The sequence below is a fragment of the Netta rufina genome (assembly GCF_964035555.1).
Source record: "Netta rufina genome assembly, chromosome: 4".
Lineage (NCBI taxonomy): Eukaryota > Metazoa > Chordata > Aves > Anseriformes > Anatidae > Netta > Netta rufina.
In genome coordinates this window covers 11,017,798-11,040,028 of record NC_140127.1, presented here as the reverse complement: position 1 = coordinate 11,040,028, position 22,231 = coordinate 11,017,798, and the positions used below count along the sequence as shown (strand labels likewise).

The following is a 22,231-nucleotide window of genomic DNA, read 5'->3' as shown; positions in this document are numbered from 1 at the left end:
CAAGCAATTGATTAAATGAGGGTAAATTTCTTATGGTTCAATATATTCCTGTAAGCCTTTGATAATTGGGATAATCACTTTATTTCTATTTCCACTTGTCTGAGCTATATAAGAGGATGCTACAATAGATTCAGGCATTGAATTTTTCTTCTTTCCAGCCACATCTGTCATGCAATATAACTGCAAATCAAAGCAAGATAGCCTACCAATTACTAGTTCCAAAACTTGCCTTTGCCACAATTTTTTTAATGCATATTGCTAATTAGCCATTGAGATTTTTTCCACTGGAGAACAGCAGTTCCATATGTGTGATACCCCCCTGAGGTCTTAAAGTATGGGCAAAGATGTCTGCATTCAAGGCCCCAGGTCTCCTGTTCCTCAGTGGGACATTCTGGCTTTCAGTAATAATTAATATTTTAAGACAACAATAGTGCCACTATTATTTGTGATAGTGGTTTGTAATTTCAAGTAATTTCCTGAAGAAGGCAGTGACTCTAGGCAGGATCGAGATAAATAAAACTTTATTCAGGGAGAGTGCAACACGTTTCATGCTCACCACTCAGAGTTCACACAGTGCTGATGGGCCTTTGAAACTGGCTACAGTTGCGGGTTCCCAATTTTCTGTTAAAGATTTTAAAGATTTTAAAGATGCATCAAGGCACAAAGCCTTGCCTTTTGCTGCTTCTCATATAACCTCCATTTCTGATCTTTTCAGTGTTTTCTTGACACCACTCTGACATTCTAATTGTCAATATAAATGCTGCTTAGGAGCACATGAAAAGCTTTCCCCCGAAGTTGTTTGCTTGTATCTCTGTGGTTCACAGGTGGTTTTTAAATCACGTGATTTTTCAAAATAGCAATTATAGATAACTTAATTTCTTCTATCTTAATATCTTAGAATAGAATATCTTCTATCAATCTTAAACATATTCTTGTTTGTTTTCATATATTTAATCCAGAAAAAAATGTGTACTTTAACTAGCTTGACTAAGACTTCTTTTTTTCTTAAACTATGTTAATGCATATTTCTAAAACAGAAGGAAATAGTACATATAGGTACTAACATAATAGTACGCATTAGGGGGACACGTCTGCTCAGACATATAGCACTTGCTTCAAATAAACAACAGGTTGGTGAGAAATCTATAAGACATCAAACTTTCAAATGCAATCAAATGGATTTGTCAGTAGATGAGGAAAAATATACCGAAATGAACTGAGGAATATGATTGAGAACAAGCACTATGCAGCGAAAGTTATTACTGGTAATCCAAGTAACCACTATAGAATGAAAACAGTTTGTAATCATCAGAAACACAAAGATGCAATTAAATCATGGGTTTAAGTATGTTGAGGGTTTTTTTATGTAGTATCAAAGATCAGAACACCCATACTGTTATTCAAACTTTTATTCTCTCCCCCGTAGCATGAATTATGTCCTTCAGCAGGCCGTTTACTAAGCACTCTTTTAAGTAATAAATAAGGAATCCAGGTGCCTGATTAAGAGGTATGGATTTTTCTCCAGGGCCAATCATTTGAAAATGAATTGTTGCCTTGTCCATCATTTACTTGCCTGAATTCTTGGTAGTTTCTTAACTTGAAGGCAGGTGCAGAATGGAACAGGAAGAGAAAAGAAGAACAGGAAGAGAAAGAAAATGGGAGCAAAATTAATTCTGAGTTTGGGTACTCTAAAATGATATTTGTAAGTAAAATTATCTTGTGTAGCACTCTTGAAGAACATTGTTTTTGCAACAAAACGTTTTATTACATCATGCTATGGTACATTACTCAGCAGCAGATAAGTGCTAGGGTGCTATGATGACAATATTTGAGAAAAGGGTTATCACAGTACTCTTCAGAAAAAAAAAATCACATTGTTTCTTTGAATTTGAAAAGCATATATGCAGATCATAAAGATGATATTTATATACTAACTTAAGAAAATCCAGCTTTATAGAAATTTCAGCAGCATGTTTAGAGGTCAGTGATTTTAGTTACTGTCAAGGAAATCACTGTAAGCAGGAAGGAAAAACTGCAAAAGTTGAGAAGAGAGTGAAGCAATAGATGAAGGAAAGAAAGAATTTGAGCTCACAAATTCACATTTTATTCAAAATGTTGGAGTCCCAGGAATCATAGCCTGGGTGATTTAAAACATTCATATTAAAAAGTAAAATACAGTATGTAACCTGAATCTGTGATAGCGTTATCATCCATAATAATGGTAAGCTTTCAGGTTGTGTGTGGTGTGTGTTTTTGTTTTGTTTTGTTTTAATATCCATTGCTGGATGAACAGAAACTAGGATTTAATATCACTAATCTGAAGAAAAAGAGATGTGCCATTTAAATACTTCTACAGATTATTTTAACCCCTCAGTTGAGCATCTTATTATAGGAGTAACAGTTTTCTGCATTCTCTGGCCAGTGGAGGAAGTTTTGAGTACGAAGGGTATTATGTACATAACCTTTCAAATGAAGATATAAGCAACGGTAAATTTCTACAATGGTCAATGATAAATGCATAACTCTATCATTTACCATAGTAGAAAATATTAGTCAGAAGGCTTGTTCATTTTGATATAAAAAAGATGCTGTTGCACTGTCAAACATGCCCATACAATGCTTTTTGGAATCATTTTTCATACTTGTTTTGTATTTCATAGAAGCAGCACAAACAGAATGGGTTCATTTTTTAAATAAATTTGAAGTTTATTTTTAATCAATAGCACATCAGGGATTTAGTTAACAGAACAGCTGTACCATAAATTGCAAAACTCAGTTCTCTCAACTCAGGAAGAGAGAAATTTTGACATTCCTGAAGATGTGGATGAACACCCAAAGGACAGACAGATGGGAGACTTGTTTATCCAGTTTCATGGCCAGTCAGAAAAACAGCATCTTTTTTTTTTTTTTAACATCTTCAGATGGGAGAGGGGGAGGAATCCTTTAATTTGTGTATACAAACATAGAGTAAGATTGTACCAAGTACCACAGAGATAATTGATTTAGAGAAAATGACAGTCAGCTCTAAACGAGACTTTAGCCAAGCTACCAGTATTAAAATAGATTGAATAAGACTGAAATAGGAATGTTGTGACAGCACTGTAGGCATAACTACTCCATACAAATCTGTCTGTGTAGGTTCAGTAGTTAGCACCAGTTGTGTTTTCTTATCAGAGTTGTAATGCAGCCTAATGGGGGGTATAATTTTAAAGATTTACTGAACTGTGATGACTTAAAATAAAAGCTGTAGATTTATGGGACACTGTCATGTATTGACTGCAGTGACAGTGGCTACTTGTTTCAAATACTCAGCAACTTTTTAAGCTATTCAGTCAACCAAGTTCTTCAGAAAACTGAAGTGTCTCTTGATGCAGTTTTCTACTACAATAACAACTGGAACCAGAAATAAAAAATAGTTAAAAAAAAAAAAATAATAATAATTTTAGAGGCAAAAAATGAAGATTTTGTTGTGAGGATTACTGGGGAAGCTTTATCTGTGTTTTAACTGGCAAATATATCAAAATGTCCAACAACAACAACAACAAAAGAATAAATAAAATGTAGTGCATGAGTTAAGCACCTTGCTTGAAATTAGTCTTGATGGCAACACAGTGAAGACCTCAGGAAGCAATTGTGTAACCATATAAAGTTGTTTATGGGTCTGTAATTAGGCAGCAATCAGTCAGTGCTTGACATTTTAGCACTTCAACCAGCTGCAATTCAAAAGTAACAACTTCAACCACAAATCCCTCATTAAACTTCCAGTAAAACAGCATTACTGACTGTTATGGTTGTGAGCATGCATTTTATTTTAAATCATAATCAGAAAAGTAATTGCAGGTCATTTTATAAATATGCACATTTCTTCTATCCGTTTTAAAAGTTTTTAGCTCAGGTATGATACAAATTAAGTAGGATGAGGTCATGGAGCTCTCTCCTCAGAAATAGTGTATAGTTCTGTGCCAGCTAAGTCTTTAGCTTCAATTATAAAGAAAAATTAAGATGTGCTGTGGAGTGAAACTACAATGGTGAAAGATTAATTAGCTAATATTTGTGAAACTGAAGATAAATCAGGCTATGCAGTGTGTGTGTTAAGTATTGCTGCAACAGAGTTGCTGAATGCAATGTTGAGAGTGGGTTGGAGGGTTGAATTTCTTCCTGATTCACACACTGCACCTGAAATCTTCTGTATCATGATGTCTTTGTGTCTAGGCAAGTAAACATGCATAATAATCTCCCTGGCACAAGTAGATCAATACTATTCAATTAGTTTAGCCCACACTTGTTTCACAGTCTATTAGTGCTTCTACATGTCTCATCACACTAAGCCCTTTGGGGGAAACTAAATGGTGAATCATTCTTCATCTGCACTTCCTTGTCTCTGGAAGATGCAAAACCAAGCACTTTGGGGACAGTAACAACCAGTGAAGGAAAATTCCTTAAGTAAAGTGGCTGAAGCCTGGATAAACATCCCTGCCCAAGCAGATTCTGAACTGTCAACTTCTATATAGACAGAAAACTGTAGTGGTGTGTGTCGACCTCGTAGTATCTGATCAAAGTTATATCAAGTAAAATGCCAATGGAGTATAATCTCACTGTTTGATTTGAATAATCTTGACGCATTCATTTAACACAGCAAGCCTCAGGTGGGTTCAAGCATTGCTTGACCTTAACTGGCACAATGCAAGTGTAACAACATTTGTTTACTATGTAGTTAAAAATAACTTTTCTTCTGCGTCGTGCATTTCAGATAAAATATAGTGATGGACTCAAGTATTTACCAAGTTTTTTTTTACAATGTGGTCTGAAAGTCCTCATGCTTGTTAAAAACAGTCACAGAGCTACAACCTATCTGACCAGGAGCTGAGAGTCAAGGATTTGGAAAGGAACTAGCAGATAGCACCAAGCTTACACCAGCTTGAAAGAAAGAAAAGGAAAGAAGGAAAAGTTATGCTAGATTATTTCTGGAAGACACTTTTTCAGTCGCATCTTGTCATTTTGATTTAGTAAATCCTGCAAAAAAATCTAGTCCTTCTTTTTAGCCATCTTTGGGCTAATCAGGTTGAATTTGAAAGAAGCTTAATTTTGCCATCTCATTCAATGCTAGTCCTGTAACATCACTGTCTTTATGAGATTTATCATGCCAACAACTTCCTACAGATGACCCTGAAATTTTAGTGCTTTCCGATACTTTGGCAAATCTCCTTCATTACTCATCAGCTACAAACACATTTCTCTCTCTTTTTCAGAACTGAGAGGTTGCCTTTTCTGCCTATCTTTAATTACTTTGTAAAAATAAGGTTTGATTAAATAATAATAACTGGGGGGAAAAAAAAAAAGTGAAAGAAAAAAAAAAAGGCAGTTTGAAGCTGGAGACTCTGTCCTGTAAGGACATGTAATCAATGTATTATAACTAAGATTTAGACTGCTTGTCCTCTACTATGTACATACATTCATACCACTTAGCATACAGTAGGAAGTATGTTTGCACATTTCTTAATGTGCAAACATAAACTTACCATTACCTAAACTTACCATTTGCGTTTTGGTAAAAAATGCCATTGCCCAGTGAAGCAAAAGGAACTGCAACGAGGCAGTTCCTGGAGAACATCATTCCTCTGATGGTGCCTTGCTGAGGGTACCATTCTTCAAAGTTCCTCAAGCATCTTCTGTGCAAGACCAGCAGAGCCCAGTTGCAGTTGTAGTTACACACTGTAGTTGTAGTGTGTAAACTAGGACATTTGTGAATATTTCAGCTAGTTTTCTGTTGATTGCAGAAAAGGCAGTTCCAGGTTGCTGCATGATAAACAATGGAGACCTGTGATTTATTTACTATTTATACACACTGAGTTTGTCATAAGTGGCAGTGCAAGGAAAAAGTATCATATCACCATAAAATTTTCTTAAGTTCATTGCAATTAAACCATGGCAGCAGTGTATCTTTTTCTTATGGAGGAATTACTCAAATTTTAGTTTCTATCTCACTTGGCTTCTTTAGAGATATGCAGTGCTGCCACACTTGAATATGATGGAGATATATTGAGCTCCTTTTGTGGAGCAGGTTGAAAAGTTTTATTTAAATTTTGCTGTAAGACCTGGAAATGCCTTCAAAGGTAGTTGGATTTAATATGCTGAACATGAGTTATATTCTTTGATTTTTACATTTGAGCAACTCCGTTTCTGATGTATAGTAAAAAGGAGACATTTATCTGCTCTTTAATTAGTAGTCAGATGGACGGTGTTTTCTGATGATATGGGAGGATTTGTTCCTCCTCTCTGATAGTAAAAACACCACATGATAGTTTAAGGGTAAATGTATGATTAGGAAAATTCTGTTTTTGTCATTGCAGAGAGGAAGCAGAATTATTTTCCTGCTGGACAGTAAGTCTGTCTGTCTTTGCAGTGCTGTGTCATTTCATTTGAGAAATTCTCTGATATTCCAAATGTACATATATTCTTTCTACAGTGGATCTGTAACTGCACGTATCAGGTAAACTTAGGTGTGGTAAAGAGATTTTCTCATTCTAAAGCATTGTGTGTGAAACTTTCTGCATGTTTGACTCTTGTTTCTGGAACCCCAAAGGAGAGATCTTTTCCAAGATTTCAGAAATACTAAGACAAGTTAGTCTCCCTAATTTTGTTTCTAAATAAGTGTACTAAGTTATTCCTAAATAAATATTTCTGGAGTTCCCACTTGCCTATTGATAAAGATACTATTTTGAGTTTTGCTCTGTAATTTCATCATCATCATGTTACTATAATCATAACACTATTAAGAATATTTATCATTCTTGTCTTGATTTTCCCATGGATTTACAACTATGTTGTGGTAATTATGCATGGTCACAAAGTGGACCAATAGGTTCTCTTTCCTACAGTTTTTAATACTTGATTTGTATTTATAGATTTTATGTATTTATTTATTTTCAAGAAATGCAATATTACAGAAATGTAGTTGGATATCTATTTTTTTCTCTGAAGGTTTTTGGGTTTTCTATCCAAGATATTTTGTAACAAAGGATTTTCTTTTGAATATCTTTATTCATTATTGGGAACTTGTACCCTGTTGAAAGAAGAACCTGATATTTTTTTCTTAAATTCTTCTATCTTGTCATTTAGTCTAAGTTTTTTAGGGCAATTTTCTGATAGTAAATAGCAACCATCATCGCAGTAATGCTTCTGCTGAATATCCAGGGACAAGATCTGAGCTCTTAAATGTTTTTGCATGTTTTTCTTCATTGAACTTCTGAATGAAAAGATATTTTGCTGCTATTACTCTCCAATAGTGCAGACAAATAGCAGTTGCCTGGAAAGAAGTCACTTCTTCTCAACACTTCTCAAAAACACATTTATTATTCTTGTAACCATTATTGCATGCTGGCTTTTCTTCTGGGTTAAATACAGTTGGATTCTGTATTGATCTAAAGCCACAGTGTATACACTGCTGCTCTACAAAGTGATGACTTTGTAAAGTGTTGTTTTAATGCAGTTACTCTGAACTACTCTTTCATTTCACAATAGATTTAAAAGTGCATGTAGATTTATCACATTGCCCATTTGCACAGTCTAGGCTCCCCATATAGCTCTGATGGATAGCTGAAGTGGCAACCGGCAGCCCTGCAGGTTGTAGCTGCATGATGAGATGTGCCTGGTGTGCAGGGAGGTGGTCTGATAAATGCTGGTGGCATCTGCCAAGCAAAGAAGGTGACAGATGAGAAGGGGCTACCCAAGGCTTACTCATATGTAAACACTGGATATTTGGCAGGCTTTGTTTCCATCCCTTACCATCACAGTACAAGAGCAAAATGTTTTCTCCACATCAAATATTCTCTTTATTTCTAATGTAATTCACTTGCTGTTGTATCCCAGCCCAACTCATGCTTGCTGTATTCCCTTTTTCACAAAATCTGAGTGACATTATATGAGAAATACTTCAGCCTCTGTTAAATCTTAACGAGAAGCAAAACCATCTTGAATTAACCAGGTCTGGCTATATCAATATTTTAACTATGTAATTTATAACTAAATGTAAAAGGAGGCATGTAATTCAGAGGATTACCCACTATTGTATAAGGAGGGGTGGGAGTGTGGGGAGGAAATCTCATTATAACATTTTAATTCCTTTCAAGGTTTTCTACAGTTGAGTTCTACCTTGATTATACTCATGATCAGAAGGATTTTTATATTTTATATTTATATTTATATTTATATTTTTTATTTTCATCTCCATCTGTTTCATCTCTAACCTTTATAGAAAAGCCCTCTGGACCAGTGGAATGAAACTAGGAGAAAACAGTAGTTTGTTCCTGAAATTAAGGGCCAAATTGTCATGCTACTGTGTCTCTCTACAAGGAAGTAGGAGTAAAGGCTCCCTTGGTCCTTGTTATTACTTTGAACGATGGAACTTGCTTTTTTATCTTCTACTAATTAAGAAGTATTTATAACATCATAATGCTGATACTAATCATTTCATCACTTGTGCTTTGGAGGATCATGACTAAACTCTTTTGAGCTACATTTTCTTGTCTCCTCTCTAGCACTTGCTCATAAATTGTGACAAAATAATAATAATAATAATAATCACACAGTAACCACAAAGCAATATATTTTATATGGCGTTTGCAGCTGTAAGTTATATTGTGATATATATGTAATAAAACTTTTGAAATGTGGCATACTTATGTGTATCTCAAGCTTTTCTTTACTGTGTGCTTTCCTAGTGCTTGCAACATTTTAGAAAATATATTCTCACTCTAACACAATTTCTCCAAAATTTTCACTAGTGTTATTGATAGACCTTTTTAGTGAAAATGCCAAGTGACACATCTGCACCCAGAATTTCATCATCTGAGATATTCCAAGTCTAGGATTGATTACAGCCATGCTATCAAAATCTGATGAATTTGCAAAACAGGAAAACAAAGTCTGTGCATTTTGTTCTCAGAAAATGTCAGCTTCATGTGCCGTTCAGCACGCATTTATTGGGTTTACAGGGTACCAAGAGAAAAGAAAGCATTTCAGAGGTTGAAAAAATTAGTTCCTTTCCTTGTTACTTTTCATCCAGTTACTCCCCAATATCACGTGTGGTTTTAGACCCAAGAGTTGTTAATTTGGAGTGGCTTCAGAAAGCGGCATTAGGAGGCTGCATCTCCTCAGCAGTGTACCAGTGCTTCCAAACGATAAATAACTTACGTTATTTATGTCACTACTTATTTATATTAACTTATTTATTATGTCACTACTTATGACAGTTGTTGTGACAGCTTTGGCTATCTCTTGGCTTTCACCTCTGTGATGTGATGAGCACAAACTGGAACACAAGAGGTTCAGTCTAAACATCAGGTAGCACTTCTTCTCTGTGTGGTTGATGAAGCACTGGGCACACATTGCCCAGCAAGGTTGTAGAGTCTGCCCCCATGGAGATCTTCAAAAGCTGCTTGGACATGGTCCTGGGCAACCTGCTCTGGGCGTCCCACTTGATCAGGGTTGGACCACATTACCCCCAGAGGTTCCTTCCAACCTCAGCCATTCTGTGAAAACATGATTTTGATCATTTAAGCAAAAAAAGCAGAAGTAGTCCTGTGTAGTATTCTCTCTCAAAGAAAAAAAAAAAAAAAAAAAAAAAAAAAAAAAAAAAAAAGCTTCTTTTTCACACCAATCTAGGCAGAAGTTCTGAGGTGTCTACGGGATTGGCTTTCCACAGCCTGCAGGCCTGCTGGGAACAGGTACAGCCTGTGAAATTCTTCTTGAAAATTGAGCTCCCTAAGTGGCTCTAAATCTGTATCAGCAATACAGTAAACAGAAGTCTTGCAAAATATTCTGAAAAGCTTTGAAGACTTTTTGCATTCAGTTTTCAATTTCCCCGCAACCTTATTTAAAAAAAAAAAAAAAAAAAAAAAAAAGAAAGTAGTTCACAAGTACAGTCTTTATCAAGCAGCATCTGCAATGAGAGATAGGAATCATTACTTCTGTGTACAGCATTTAAAAAAAAATAATGTGTATTTCTTTGAAAATCTTTTCCTGTATAAGTATTGCAATTCAGATCAGCTATTTACAAAGGGGAAGTGTGATCTGAGCTCAGGACAGAAAGCTTTAATCCTGCTTCTGGGGAAGCCTTCTATGGTAAATAAAAAGAATTTATATGAATTTATAAAGAATTAAAAAGAATTTATATGAATAGATTTTTCAGAGGGGGTATGTGGAACTGTATGCCTCTTTTTTTGTCTCTGTGAAAGAGCCGTGATTAAATGCAGTAGCCACGAACAGTAAACAGTCATGTATGCTGACATAACAAAAGCACAGTGCAAGTCTTAGGCTTCTGGTCCCAGGGACTCCATGAACCATTTTCCAGCTTTAGTTCACAAGGTATTGTTACTCTTGCATTATTTCGTTCTTGCTTTTTAACAGAATAAACCTGTAAAATTTCACAAGTGGCTGAATGCATTAGTTCTATTAGCTGGGATCACAACTTTTCCAAGCCACTTCTCGTAGTTTGCAAAATCTCTTTTAGAGCCAACTTACTTCTTCCACTCCTATGTTAAATGACTAAAGAGCAATTTGCTTTTCCATTCTTTATCTTTCTCATTTGAAAACACATCAAGAAAATTAAACTATTAAAAATAACATCCAAGAATAAGCTGGTTTTATTTAGTTATTTAGACATAATAGGTAGATAGATTGTAAAGGAGTTGTGGGTCTGAAAATGTTCCACATTATCATGCTGCAGTTGTTGTAATGATTATTTTAGGAGCTAATGTTTTGTGGTCTACCAAATGCATTTGTATCATGGACTCTGATTATTTTGATTATTTGAACTCTTGTGTTGCAACACACCTGTTTCTCCTTTATCAACCTATCCATTTTGTAGGACTCTTGTTACCTTATATAATTACAAACTCACTGTTCAGTGAGTAAGTATTAATGGTATTACTAATGAATTTCTTCTTATGACCTGAAAACCTGCTGTGTTGCCAGCTAGTATATTAGAATCATTTATAAGGCAATTGACTATCTGACAGTGATACTCTATAGTATTGGCTGGTCATATCAATAAAGGTAAACATTGCCTACAATTGAAAAGGCTGCCATTCATAGTGTAATTAATTTTTTACTGTTTGCATTCTCTATACAGTCCCACAGCTTCCCCTAGAGTTTCTCATAGAAAAATAAGAGCAATTACTCAGTATAAGTGCTCTTATTTTTAATGAGAGAATACTAATCTGTGAATTTTACAGGCTGACAACTGTACTGTAGTATCCTGTCTCTCTGTTAGTTTAACTAATAAATGTACATGTGCTCATTTTGTTAGACCAAGTTTATTGATGTAATGAAATAATGTTTTACCAGTGAATGAAACTCTGTAAATCTTCATCTCGATTAATTTTTACTGTGAAAATGAGGTGGATTTCTTTTATCAAACAGGTTATTTTAAGGTGAATTTAATGTCTTTTTTATTAATACCTTTTGCATAGAACTATTTTCCTCGTTGCTCAAAGCCCTGTCCAACCTGGTCTTAAACACTTCTAGAGAAAGGAGCATCCACAACTTCTCCCTCACCACCCTTACAATAAAAAAATTCTTCCTAAGATTTAATCTAAATCTATCACTTTTACTTTTACTTTACTTTTACTTTACTTTTACTTTACTTTTACTTTACTTTTACTTTACTTTTACTTTACTTTTACTTTACTTTTACTTTACTTTACTTTTTTTGTTTCTTTAAAGCCATTACTCCTTGTCCTATCACTACACTCCCTGATAAAGATGACATACTATAATTCTTACGGACCCTAGTACCATAGGTTTGTATTTTGCATGGGCAGTAATACATACCAGTTCTTGAAGAACTGCAACTAATAAATCAAATTTACCATTGCACTTTAGTGGTTATGTTGAAAGCAGTTCAAAGCACATGGTACAGCTGCATGCTCCCTCACAGAGAAGAGAGCATCTCTGGCATGGTGGGTGGTACGTGATAAAGCAGTGGGTTTGGCTGCCCTCTCTGGTCCACTGAAGAACAAAGGCTTAGCTTGTACAGCTGAAGTAATGTCAGCATAAGGCTCCCATGGTGGCCCTGAATTACCACAGACGGACTTAGCCATTGGCACTTGTAAGGAAATGCTGCCAAAGGTCCAGCTGCTTCCTGTAGGAGATCTGCCATCTGGAGCTTTAAGAGTGATCCCTTTGATAGACATCTCTGGCAGTGAATGATTTGCCGCATGTAATTTTTTTCTTATTCTTTTTACTCCTTTGAAGTTTTGGAGGATTTTCTACAGTAAATTTTGAGAAATGTTGAGAATTCTCTCCTCTCTGGGTTGACTTCCACTTCTCTCTGAGTGGAAGAAGTTGTCTGGTTAATTGTTTGGAATTCAGCTTTAAATATCTGAATTTCATAATTAGAAATTTTAGACTGAAGGTCATATTGGACTCTTTTACTCCTGATTTGCTTTCTGACTTTGGTTTACACTTTCACATCTTTGTATTGTCTTGGCTACCAAACTGGAACTTATTCAGATAAGGATGGCTCCTTGCCATGACTTACACAAGTCCTACCACAACAGTACTCCGGTTTTGCTTGAGATGTATATGTACTATTTTCATTCACAGAATCTGTCTGTAAGAGTCAGCTGTTTCTTTTCATGTTGGTATCAAGGAGTTTACAAATCTTGCACTGATGAAATAATGCTAACTTAAATTTAAAGCTTTATTTTACATGGCTTTGATTTCATACATAGATCTCATTCTTTGTAGTACAGCAAAATAATAAATAATTGCTGCAGTTAATTAAAGTAGAAGTACAATTGAATTCTTCCGTTCTTTGGAAAAGCTATTTATTTTGTACAAACTTCAAAACAAGAAAGATAATTTATTTTCATATAAGGTGTACATGTGTTATTAGGAAACAAAAGAAGAAAGCATCACAACCTTGCATTCCTCTTTTAGAGCTTCAAACTATAAACTGCCTAGTACTTTTTGGTGATACGTGGGCCTGGCATAGGAAAAGAGAAAGTGGATGTTTATAGTTGATGACTTACTAAGGAAATAATCAGTGTCACAGGAGGGAAGCTGTGCCATGCTGAAATAGAGGAGGTGTTTTTGAAAATGCTGTTTGTAGCTAGTTTGTGAAGGGTTTTTTTGGAAAAGAAAAAAAATGCTGTGTGTCTTAAAGGTCCTTTCAATACATGATCTAATGTGACGTATCCAAAATACCACTTCATGGGTATTTCTCCTGAATTTCAGACTGGCTAGATCTGTCTGCCTGTGTCAGAATAGGGCTTGAAGCTGCTTTTGCCCAAAGCTGCCTTCAGTGACATATATATAGTGTCAAACATCAGCATTATTCCTTTGGCTATAGTTATTGCAGTTTAATACACCACCAACACCTGTTCCTCCCCCTGTGGCAGGGTTAGTAACACCACAGCAGGAGCAGCAGACAGAAAGGCATGCCTAGCTTGTGGTCCCCTCTCCAATTAGTCATTTTTGTTCTAATACAGACTGGGAGCTGCAATCATTAAACCCAAGGCACACATTTATTCCTGCTGCCTCTGCTCTGTCTGCAATCTTTTTTGACAACAGTGACAAGCTGAGGGAGTGCAGTCAGGAAGGCATATTTGTAGCTGTGTAATGTGTTTTGGAGGAACCAAAAGAGGTAGAATTAAGAATGAAAACTGAAACTTTAAACTAGTAACTTGCTTGTATTATACTATATGTTTTATAAATATAACTCTTTCAGTCTAGTTCACATAGTTTAATTTCTTGTAGCAGATTTGTTCTACTAACAACTGCTTTATTCCATCACTATAATTGCTTTATAGCAAATAGTCTTTTCCTTTTTATCAACTTGTTTTATCAGTTTTTCTTTTCTCTTTAGGCTGATACAGTAGAAGCAGTGTTCAAGATGCAAAGTAAAATAAATTAATAATAATAATAAAATTGCACTACACACCTCCTGTAAATAACTTGCTAGTGTTCTTTTCCCACATAATTACTAATAAAAAGCAGGTTCTGTAATGTCTTTATAACACAGTTTCTGGAGCATCTGTTTTCTTTTATGTGTACACCTCACATCTACTGTTTGCAAAACAGGCATTCTTCACTGTGTTATTTGTTGATGCTTAAAGGTTCAATGAATAATTCAGCCCCTTTACCCTTCTTGCTTTGCTGCACACCTATTGAGCTCTCAGAGCAGAGTCATATCAATAAATTCTGACTTGCTGTACAGTTCTAATTTCATGTTTGGACTTTCTGAAGATACATTCAAGCATAAATAAATAACAAAGAAAGGACATATCTGTACAAATTGCTTTACCAAAACTCACATGTATGTAATAAGACCTTCCCATACTTCCTAAGCTAAAGTAGATTGATAAAAGGAGCCTATATATTTTCTTCAGGGTAAACCCTTCTGTACTAAAACTGCGTTTGCCAATGTGTTGCTGAGAGTACAAAAATATAATGAAGTTGTATAGGACTGTAAATGCTATCTTTAAAGGCCATGAGCACTGCACATGTACCTAAGAAAAGCATATATTTTGGTAAAAAATTGAACCATTCAGTTCCATGTGTGTATACTTATGATATATAAGATATATATAACAGTGGGAAGCCTGTTATTGACAAGTAGTCAGGCAGATGTCATATAGTCACCCACATGTGCTTCTAAGTTTCTCATGGTGACGAAATCTGAACAAACACAGTACCTATGTCAACTGTTCTTGTAAGTTGTTAATTCACATTCTTTAGGTCACTCAAAGCTATTTATGTACTAAATAACTGGAGGTTCAGCAGGGGAAACAATGTTTTTTTAACCTTATTCTGTACGAAGAGTTACCCTCGTTGGAAAATTGAGCACTGTTTTACTAAGCATGCTGTGAAAACTGGTTCATTCCTCAATGTGGTCAAGATAGTCATTTCTAGTTTTACACCAGAAAGGAAAAATTTCTTCTCAGGTTCCAGAAATATTTAGGAACCTCGGTGTCCTTGCAGTTAGTGGGATTTAGCAGTCTAGGTTGAGTTCAAGTTTCATTCTTCTAGGAAGGTGGATGAGAGGATTAACCACAGCCATTTGAAATTATTACAAATGGAAGGGTTCATTTTCCTCAGTGAATAATAAGGCATATTCAACATCCTTGCCTTAATTAGGAGTGATGTTTTGCAGTGGTTGAATAAGTGAGGGATATACTTGTACAGTGGAAAAGATTATTTAAGGACTTATTACCTCTGGGCTTGCTTGCTATTCTTTTTTTTTTTTTTTTTTTTCAAGGAAGCAATCATTTGGACTCTTCTGAAGCTGAAATTCTGTTGGAATTTAAATAAAATTATTTCTGATTTTGCTCAGTTACCAGCTTATCAGACAAATGTAAAGTTGGAGTTGCTCAAGAGAAAAAGACAAAAGTGCTCTTCATGAAAAATAAATTTTAACATTGATTGAAGAGAAAATCTGAAGAAGCACTCAAAGTATAAATTAAAATTATGTTGGTTTTCTTTTTTCTATATATAATGATATGAAAATGGATTTGATTCTTCTAAATAAACAAAACCTCTGGTTACGAATGATGAGCTGACTATAATGTCTGTAGATTTGTGAGAAGCCATGGTTGTTGTTGTTTTTGTTTGTTTTTGTCTCAGTGCTGCCATCTGACTTCTGTTGCTAAATTATTTGCTAGACCTCAAGGTGTATTTAAATATAAGTTTATGTTCCCTCTCTTCCATGTAAAAAAATTATTTACAAAAGTTGTAGGAAAAATCTTTTCTAAAGCACAATTAAAATTGAAATGCTAGCAGAGCAATGTCTCCCAGTAAGCCCCAAGAGATTTAATTTCTTAAGGTTTTTCTAATTGGAAATACTCATGCAGGTAAAGTATGAAGCTACAAGTGTGAAGCTTTGTTTATTTAGTATATTAGTTCACAAATTTAGATGCACTCATTTAGAAATGAAGTGCAGTTGATGTGCCTGAACATGGCTGAATGCTCCGGTTTGCTGGCTGTATTTTCATCGAGAGCTTCACTTCTCCACAGTGAGTGTGTCATATATATTGCAGTTGATAATTAAATTACTATTAGTATATCTATAAAGAAAGAATAGGACTACGTAAAAAATGGGAACATGGTACTATAAGGTGTCATGTAAGCATATCTAAATTTTTTATTATTATTTAGATACCATAGGCTAAAAATGGGAACAGCTATAGTCTTAGTTATTTTGCCCAGACGCTTAGTATCATTGTCTAAATACTATACATCATTAAAGCTTGCTTGCTGCTTATCCTGACTATGCACTCATTTGTGGATGGCTGTGCTGAGATACTCCTCTAGAGCTTTCTAAAGTGGAAGAGATATATTCCAGATAATGTATCAAGAATTTTCAAATCTTCTGATTTTCTATGTACCTAGCACATACTGTCAGGATGGCATAGTAGTAAAAGGAAGCATACATGTGTTTTAGAACAAAGTGGCTTTTTATACATCACTTAAACTACCTAATTGTATTCTACTGTTCATATCTCGTCAAGCATGCAAGTTGTTGGGACAGCAATTCCAAATTTTAGCAGATGGAAGTCACAATTTTAATAACTGTAAATAGTCAATTTACTGTCATTCTTTATTCTGCCAGAGATAGAGGAAATCATAGGAAGCAAATTGATACAGTAATAAAAATAAATTTGCAAGGTTTTTACACTGGCTGCTACTATTATGTTTTTGTATGATTGATCTTTTTAGCCATTTTTTGTTTAATGACGTCAATGGAAGTATAATGAAATCTCTGTTCAAAGAGTTATTTAAAATGATTATCCTCTAAATAATACTGGCTTTTCAGGGAACAACATTATGATAATGATCTCCTCACTTCTTGTGATTTGTGTACTGTTACTGACCTTAATGCAGATCCTGAACATGGGTCAGTGAGAAATATGCCAGTGAGAAAAAGAAAAAAAATTATTATGGATGTGTTGAGTCACATGAATCTCTTCAGTGAGTACATGAATTCCATTTATATTCCTGTTTTTCACCTTGTTTCACTTTTTTTTTTTTTCTCTTTCTCTGAAGCTTTTTGTGTTTACAACATTTGTACATTTAACTTCCAGTAATGCAATCATGCTTATGTACTTTGACTAGCCTGGCTTTTCCCATACACTTTACCTCTCTGCTGTGTTACCCATTATTGTGGTCGCTGATAGCCATACCTATGCTGACACAGCTACTACAGGAGATGCACCTTTTAGTAACACAGTAATGTGACGTCCCTGTAACAGTGAGCACACTTCCACAGAAAACCAAGAGCAGTGCTCAGTGCTGCATCTTCTACAATGTTAACCCCAGAGCACAGATACAGCACTGTGGTTAGGAAGCATGTGGCATGGTCACTGTGGACAGCAAGAAGCTGGTTTCCATATGCAAATGAACTTTGAGCGTATTATTTTCTTCCTAATTTAAGAATCTGAAATAGTTTTTCTGATCTGTGAGGAAGGCAATACATAATATAGGTTCCTTTACTTGTATCTCACACATGAGAATTTTCGTTATACCTTCTATCAGTGCAGTTGGTAACCAGACTAAATAGCAGATTTGAAAGAGGTATTTAAGAAATTACACTTAATAAATAATGTGTCATTATGAACAATGGAAAAAACAACACTTCTAAAATAAGTGATACAGAACAGCATGTTTCAAAATTAGTATCATTTCTGAACACTGTTCCCATGGACAGCATGAATTACCAGCTCATGGTAGCAGCTTCATTCAAAACTGAAATGACTACAGTGGCAGGTCATTATATCCTCACATATTTTAAAGTGTGTATTTGTCAACAAACTGTTACTTCTGTTCCCATTACAATAGTTTATTTTTGGCCTTTATACCAGTCTTTGATGGGATTTTATTGTTATTAAGCAAGTAAAGGTATCAACTGAGTCAGTAAAGCATCTCTTATCCTCAACAAGTTTTCAAGCACTCATCAGAATTCTATTAAAATAGGAGATTGTCTCTAAACTAGTATGTTTTACACAGCAAAACAGATACAGCAAATTTTAGGTTTATTCAATGATTTACTGTAACAAGTGGGCAGCTTGTGAGTGGGATGAAGGGTATGAATCTGATAAATTGATGAGAAATCTCTGTATGACAGAGTACAAGAGCAAATTAGGACTGCCATTAGACCATTTGTGTATTGGTTTATATTAAAAAGCTTCTTAGAAAGGAAAGATCCATAAACGTATATATTGGTGCCTACCACCCTTAGTGGGCTTGCGAAGGGTAAATATTATCAGGAAACAGATACAGGCACTAAAGATCAAATCTGTGTAACTAGTTGGTGTGGAGTGAAATTCTGCCCACAATCAGATGAAAGATACAATGACTTAGTCCAACAGGAGCAGACGTCAAATCAACAGTATTGAGAGAAGCATATCAATTCAGAAGATTCATTAGCAGGTGCAATGGGAGTTAAACAAAACCCATGAGATTTTATTTTTCTTGCTTTTGATTTTTTTCTATAACAATTTTGAATGAGTCTCATAATGAATAATTGAGGTCAGATTTCCAAATTTGTTCAACACTGTCCTAAATCAGCTCCTACTGAAATCACTAACCACTAATCATCTAACCATGTCTTTAAGACCAGATTTGAGCCTCTGCTGAATCCTTTAAGTATGGTTTGAGGAGGAGGTGGGTTGTGTGTCCATGAGTGGACTGAGTGATTTATAGTTTCACATGTTAATACACTGGCAAATATCACATAGAATGGAATTTTAAAGAGGAAAAAGACAATTCAAATTCTAATTAGAAAAAGGGTATGTTCTTTGCAGCATCATAACATAAATGTAAATCCTTCTGTCATAGCATATGTTTCCAGCTTCTAAGCAAGAATAGGTTTTCTTGCAGCTGTGTTAATTGGCATGGGTCATCTTTTATGACGGAAACAATAACTTACAGTTAAAATTAAAGGTATTGCAGTTAAAGTGAGGGGCAAATACCTGGTGTATTTCACTATCTACCATATAAGTTACAAAGTGTGTCCTTATTTCCTTCCAAGAAAATAGTATGCATTTGAAGTAATAAATATTCCCTGCTGGGGCCTCTACTAAATTAGGGTACCAGAAGAAACAGTTTTTTTTTCCCCCTGATGAGTAACCTGGTTTCTTCCTGCATACGCTGTTTGACTCAACTTCTAATGTTCCAAGTGAGCTCTACTACTGCTCCACTTTTATGCAAGTCACTGAACAGCATTATAAAAAAAAAAAAAGTTTGTAAGTTGTATCATCCAAATCTTCCTGTTTCAATTTTCTAACAAAATTTTTTGAAAGAACCCATGAAATTTGGGTGCCCGGTTTGTATTTATTGCATGATATTTGGATACATTCATAATCAGGCTTCTTTGAAAATCTAGCCGTCAGCAAGTGTTTTCAATATCAATTAAGGGAGCTGCTCAAAGCAGTACTTCTGATTCTACATACGAATACCAAAAAAAAAAAAAAAAAAAAAAAAGAAAAGAAAAGAAAAAGATATGTTTTGAGGTATGTTAAATGACCTTAGAATTTACCTGTATTTAGGATACTAGATTAATACAATCATTCTACCTTTGGGTTTCCTCTTCTGTCTTTGAGATGCTTTAAACTGTTCATGCAAATCTTGGGGATCTCCACTGGTTCTTCTTTTTGATGAACATAATTCTTTATGAAGTTGATAATATTTTAGATTATTATATCTTTATGTTGTAAATATCATGTTACAAAATAATTCTAAGAAACTCAGTAGAAATGAACCTGAGAAATAAGCTGTGTCCTAACTGCACTAGGGATTTCTGATTTGAATCTGAATGAGGTGGAGTTATAATGGTTTTAAACACAGGAGAAGAATTAAAAGAAATGTTCAGCACAAGAAGTCAAAATAAGAAATGGCATTTAACTGCCATTTTTCCATACTTCTCTAGACTGGGCTACTGGGATCAAAACTAACAGTACATATAATATTTATTTTTCTCTCTGTTGTATCCTTAAGAAGGATATCTGTCTTTCTTTGACTTCCTTTATTTCAAGGAGATCCAATTGCTATGCAGCAATTTCTAAGAGCACACAGGAGGTTCTCTTAGTGTGCACATCAAGCCTAGCAGTCTGTTATTGGTTTCACCAGGCTTTTTTGTTCACCTGTTATATTTACTGAGCTCTTTTACAGGTTGTTTTCAAATGGTGTTTCCACTCAAGCATAGAAATAGGTGAAAACAAGTGATCGGTTAATATTTGAAAGAGAAGGTATTTGGGTGGCTGATGTGTTTGTGCATCTTACTGAAGCATCTCTACTTTAAGACTTGCAAATACGCAGCTGAAGCTGGGGTCTGGAACTGCAAATCTAAACATAGTTTGGCAGAAAATATCTCCATATTGATTACACAGCAGAAAATTGTGTCACTTCATTAAAACATTAACAACAAAAAAGTATTTCAGCTGAAAAGCAAAGGCACACGGTAGTCCCCAAAAAAATTCTTGCTTTCAGTTTCCCAAGAAAAAATCACAGGAAGCAAATACTTTATTATTATTATTATTGTATTTTCTTTAAACAAAACAAAACAAAAAAGCTTTTTCTTTGAAAAAAGCTTCCAAAATACTCATTAACCGTAATTCTTATTAATTCTTTGCCATTGATAGCGCCTTGAGACACTCACTAAGTCTCTCTGTCTTTTTTTCCCTTCTCTAAAGGCAAACTAGTCACACTTTATTGTATCAAAATATTGTGAGGAATCAGAAAACAGCTTAAAGAAAAGATCTTTAAAAACAGTAGGTTTCAAACTGGCAAATTAAACTGTTTTTTTTCTTTTCCTTTTTTTTTTTCCCTTTTTTTCTCAAGGCCTAGTCACAGTTAAATAATCTACCAAAGCAAGCAATGTGGGAATGGTACTGAATTAAAATAATAATAAATCATAATATAATCTAGGAGCACGAGTGAAGTGAATGGGTAGAAGTCGAAATTAATGCATGCCTTCCAGTGGCACAGGATGTAACTGTGTTGGGCTATATTAATGTAAATGGTAAGACAGCGTGATTCTAGCAGTTGTTCTGCTAATTGCTTGTATTCCTAGCTTAATGTTGCTAGAAAGAAATGGTACATTTCTCAGTATAATACATCTGACACTTAAACCAGCATTATGTTCATCTGTGATCTAAGTGACTGTTAGCTGTGTGTAGCTCACTTTGCTAGTGTTTGAAGCCATGCTATCTTTTCAGATTCCCCAAGGGAGAGGAAGTGTTATGCTCTTGATTTAAAATTTATCACAACTGTTCACATGCTAAGCAAAATATGCATTGAGAGATTTCTGTAGACTCACAGGAATGTTTCATCTCTTTCACACTAATATTTCCAAGTACCTTTTGGAGCATATATGTGCATTTTTACCTCACAGGACTTGCTGCTGTCAGTTCCTTGAGCTTGGATTAATGGGAATAGGAAGCTTTGGAGACAAAATGTGCTTAATGAGGAAAACTCCCCTTCCCTTCCCTTCCCTTCCCTTCCCTTCCCTTCCCTTCCCTTCCCTTCCCTTCCCTTCCCTTCCCTTCCCTTCCCTTCCCTTCCCTTCCCTTCCCTTCCCTTCCCTTCCCTTCCCTTCCCTTCCCTTCCCTTCCCTTCCCTTCCCTTCCCTTCCCTTCCCTTCCCTTCCCTTCCCTTCCCTTCCCTTCCCTTCCCTTCCCTTCCCTTCCCTTCCCTTCCCTTCCCTTCCCTTCCCTTCCCTTCCCTTCCCTTCCCTTCCCTTTTTCAAAGTATGTAAATATAAATTTCAGCAACAGCACAACCATAATTACATTGCATAGGTACACAGGATCAAAAATGAATATATGCATTACTGAATGCTGTGCCCTGAAAAAGGCTAGTGAAGGCCATAAAGTTCCAACACTGCCTTCATGACTGTTCACTTCATGACTGTTCGCTGTCCTTCAGAGTTGTCAACACTTCAGACAACTGTGAGCTCATATTACTTTTTTTTTTTTTTTTTTTTTTTTTTTTTAACTTATGTTGTGGAATTCTTGGTCTTTTCTTGAAGTCCTTCCTGTAAGTTTTTCAAGTTCTAGCTTAAAAAAAAAAAAAAAATTCTTGCCTTGCTGCACTGCTTGGAAAATAGTGCCAGAATTTCTTTCTCCTATTTTCTAGTCTAAATATACTGCAATACTGTTTTAATACATTGCAAATGAGACTGTGTATAGATATAGTGCATCAAAATATTTGATCATGTTTATATTGCCTTGTT

General features: G+C 35.2%; 1 protein-coding gene across 1 annotated transcript in view; it reads left to right on the top strand.

Annotated features, from left to right (window-relative positions):
- The window catches only part of CCSER1 (coiled-coil serine rich protein 1), a gene marked incomplete at both ends in the record, with an annotated part of 580,304 nt that overhangs the window by 510,128 nt on the left and 47,945 nt on the right, over positions 1-22,231 (top strand). The window lies entirely within an intron of this gene.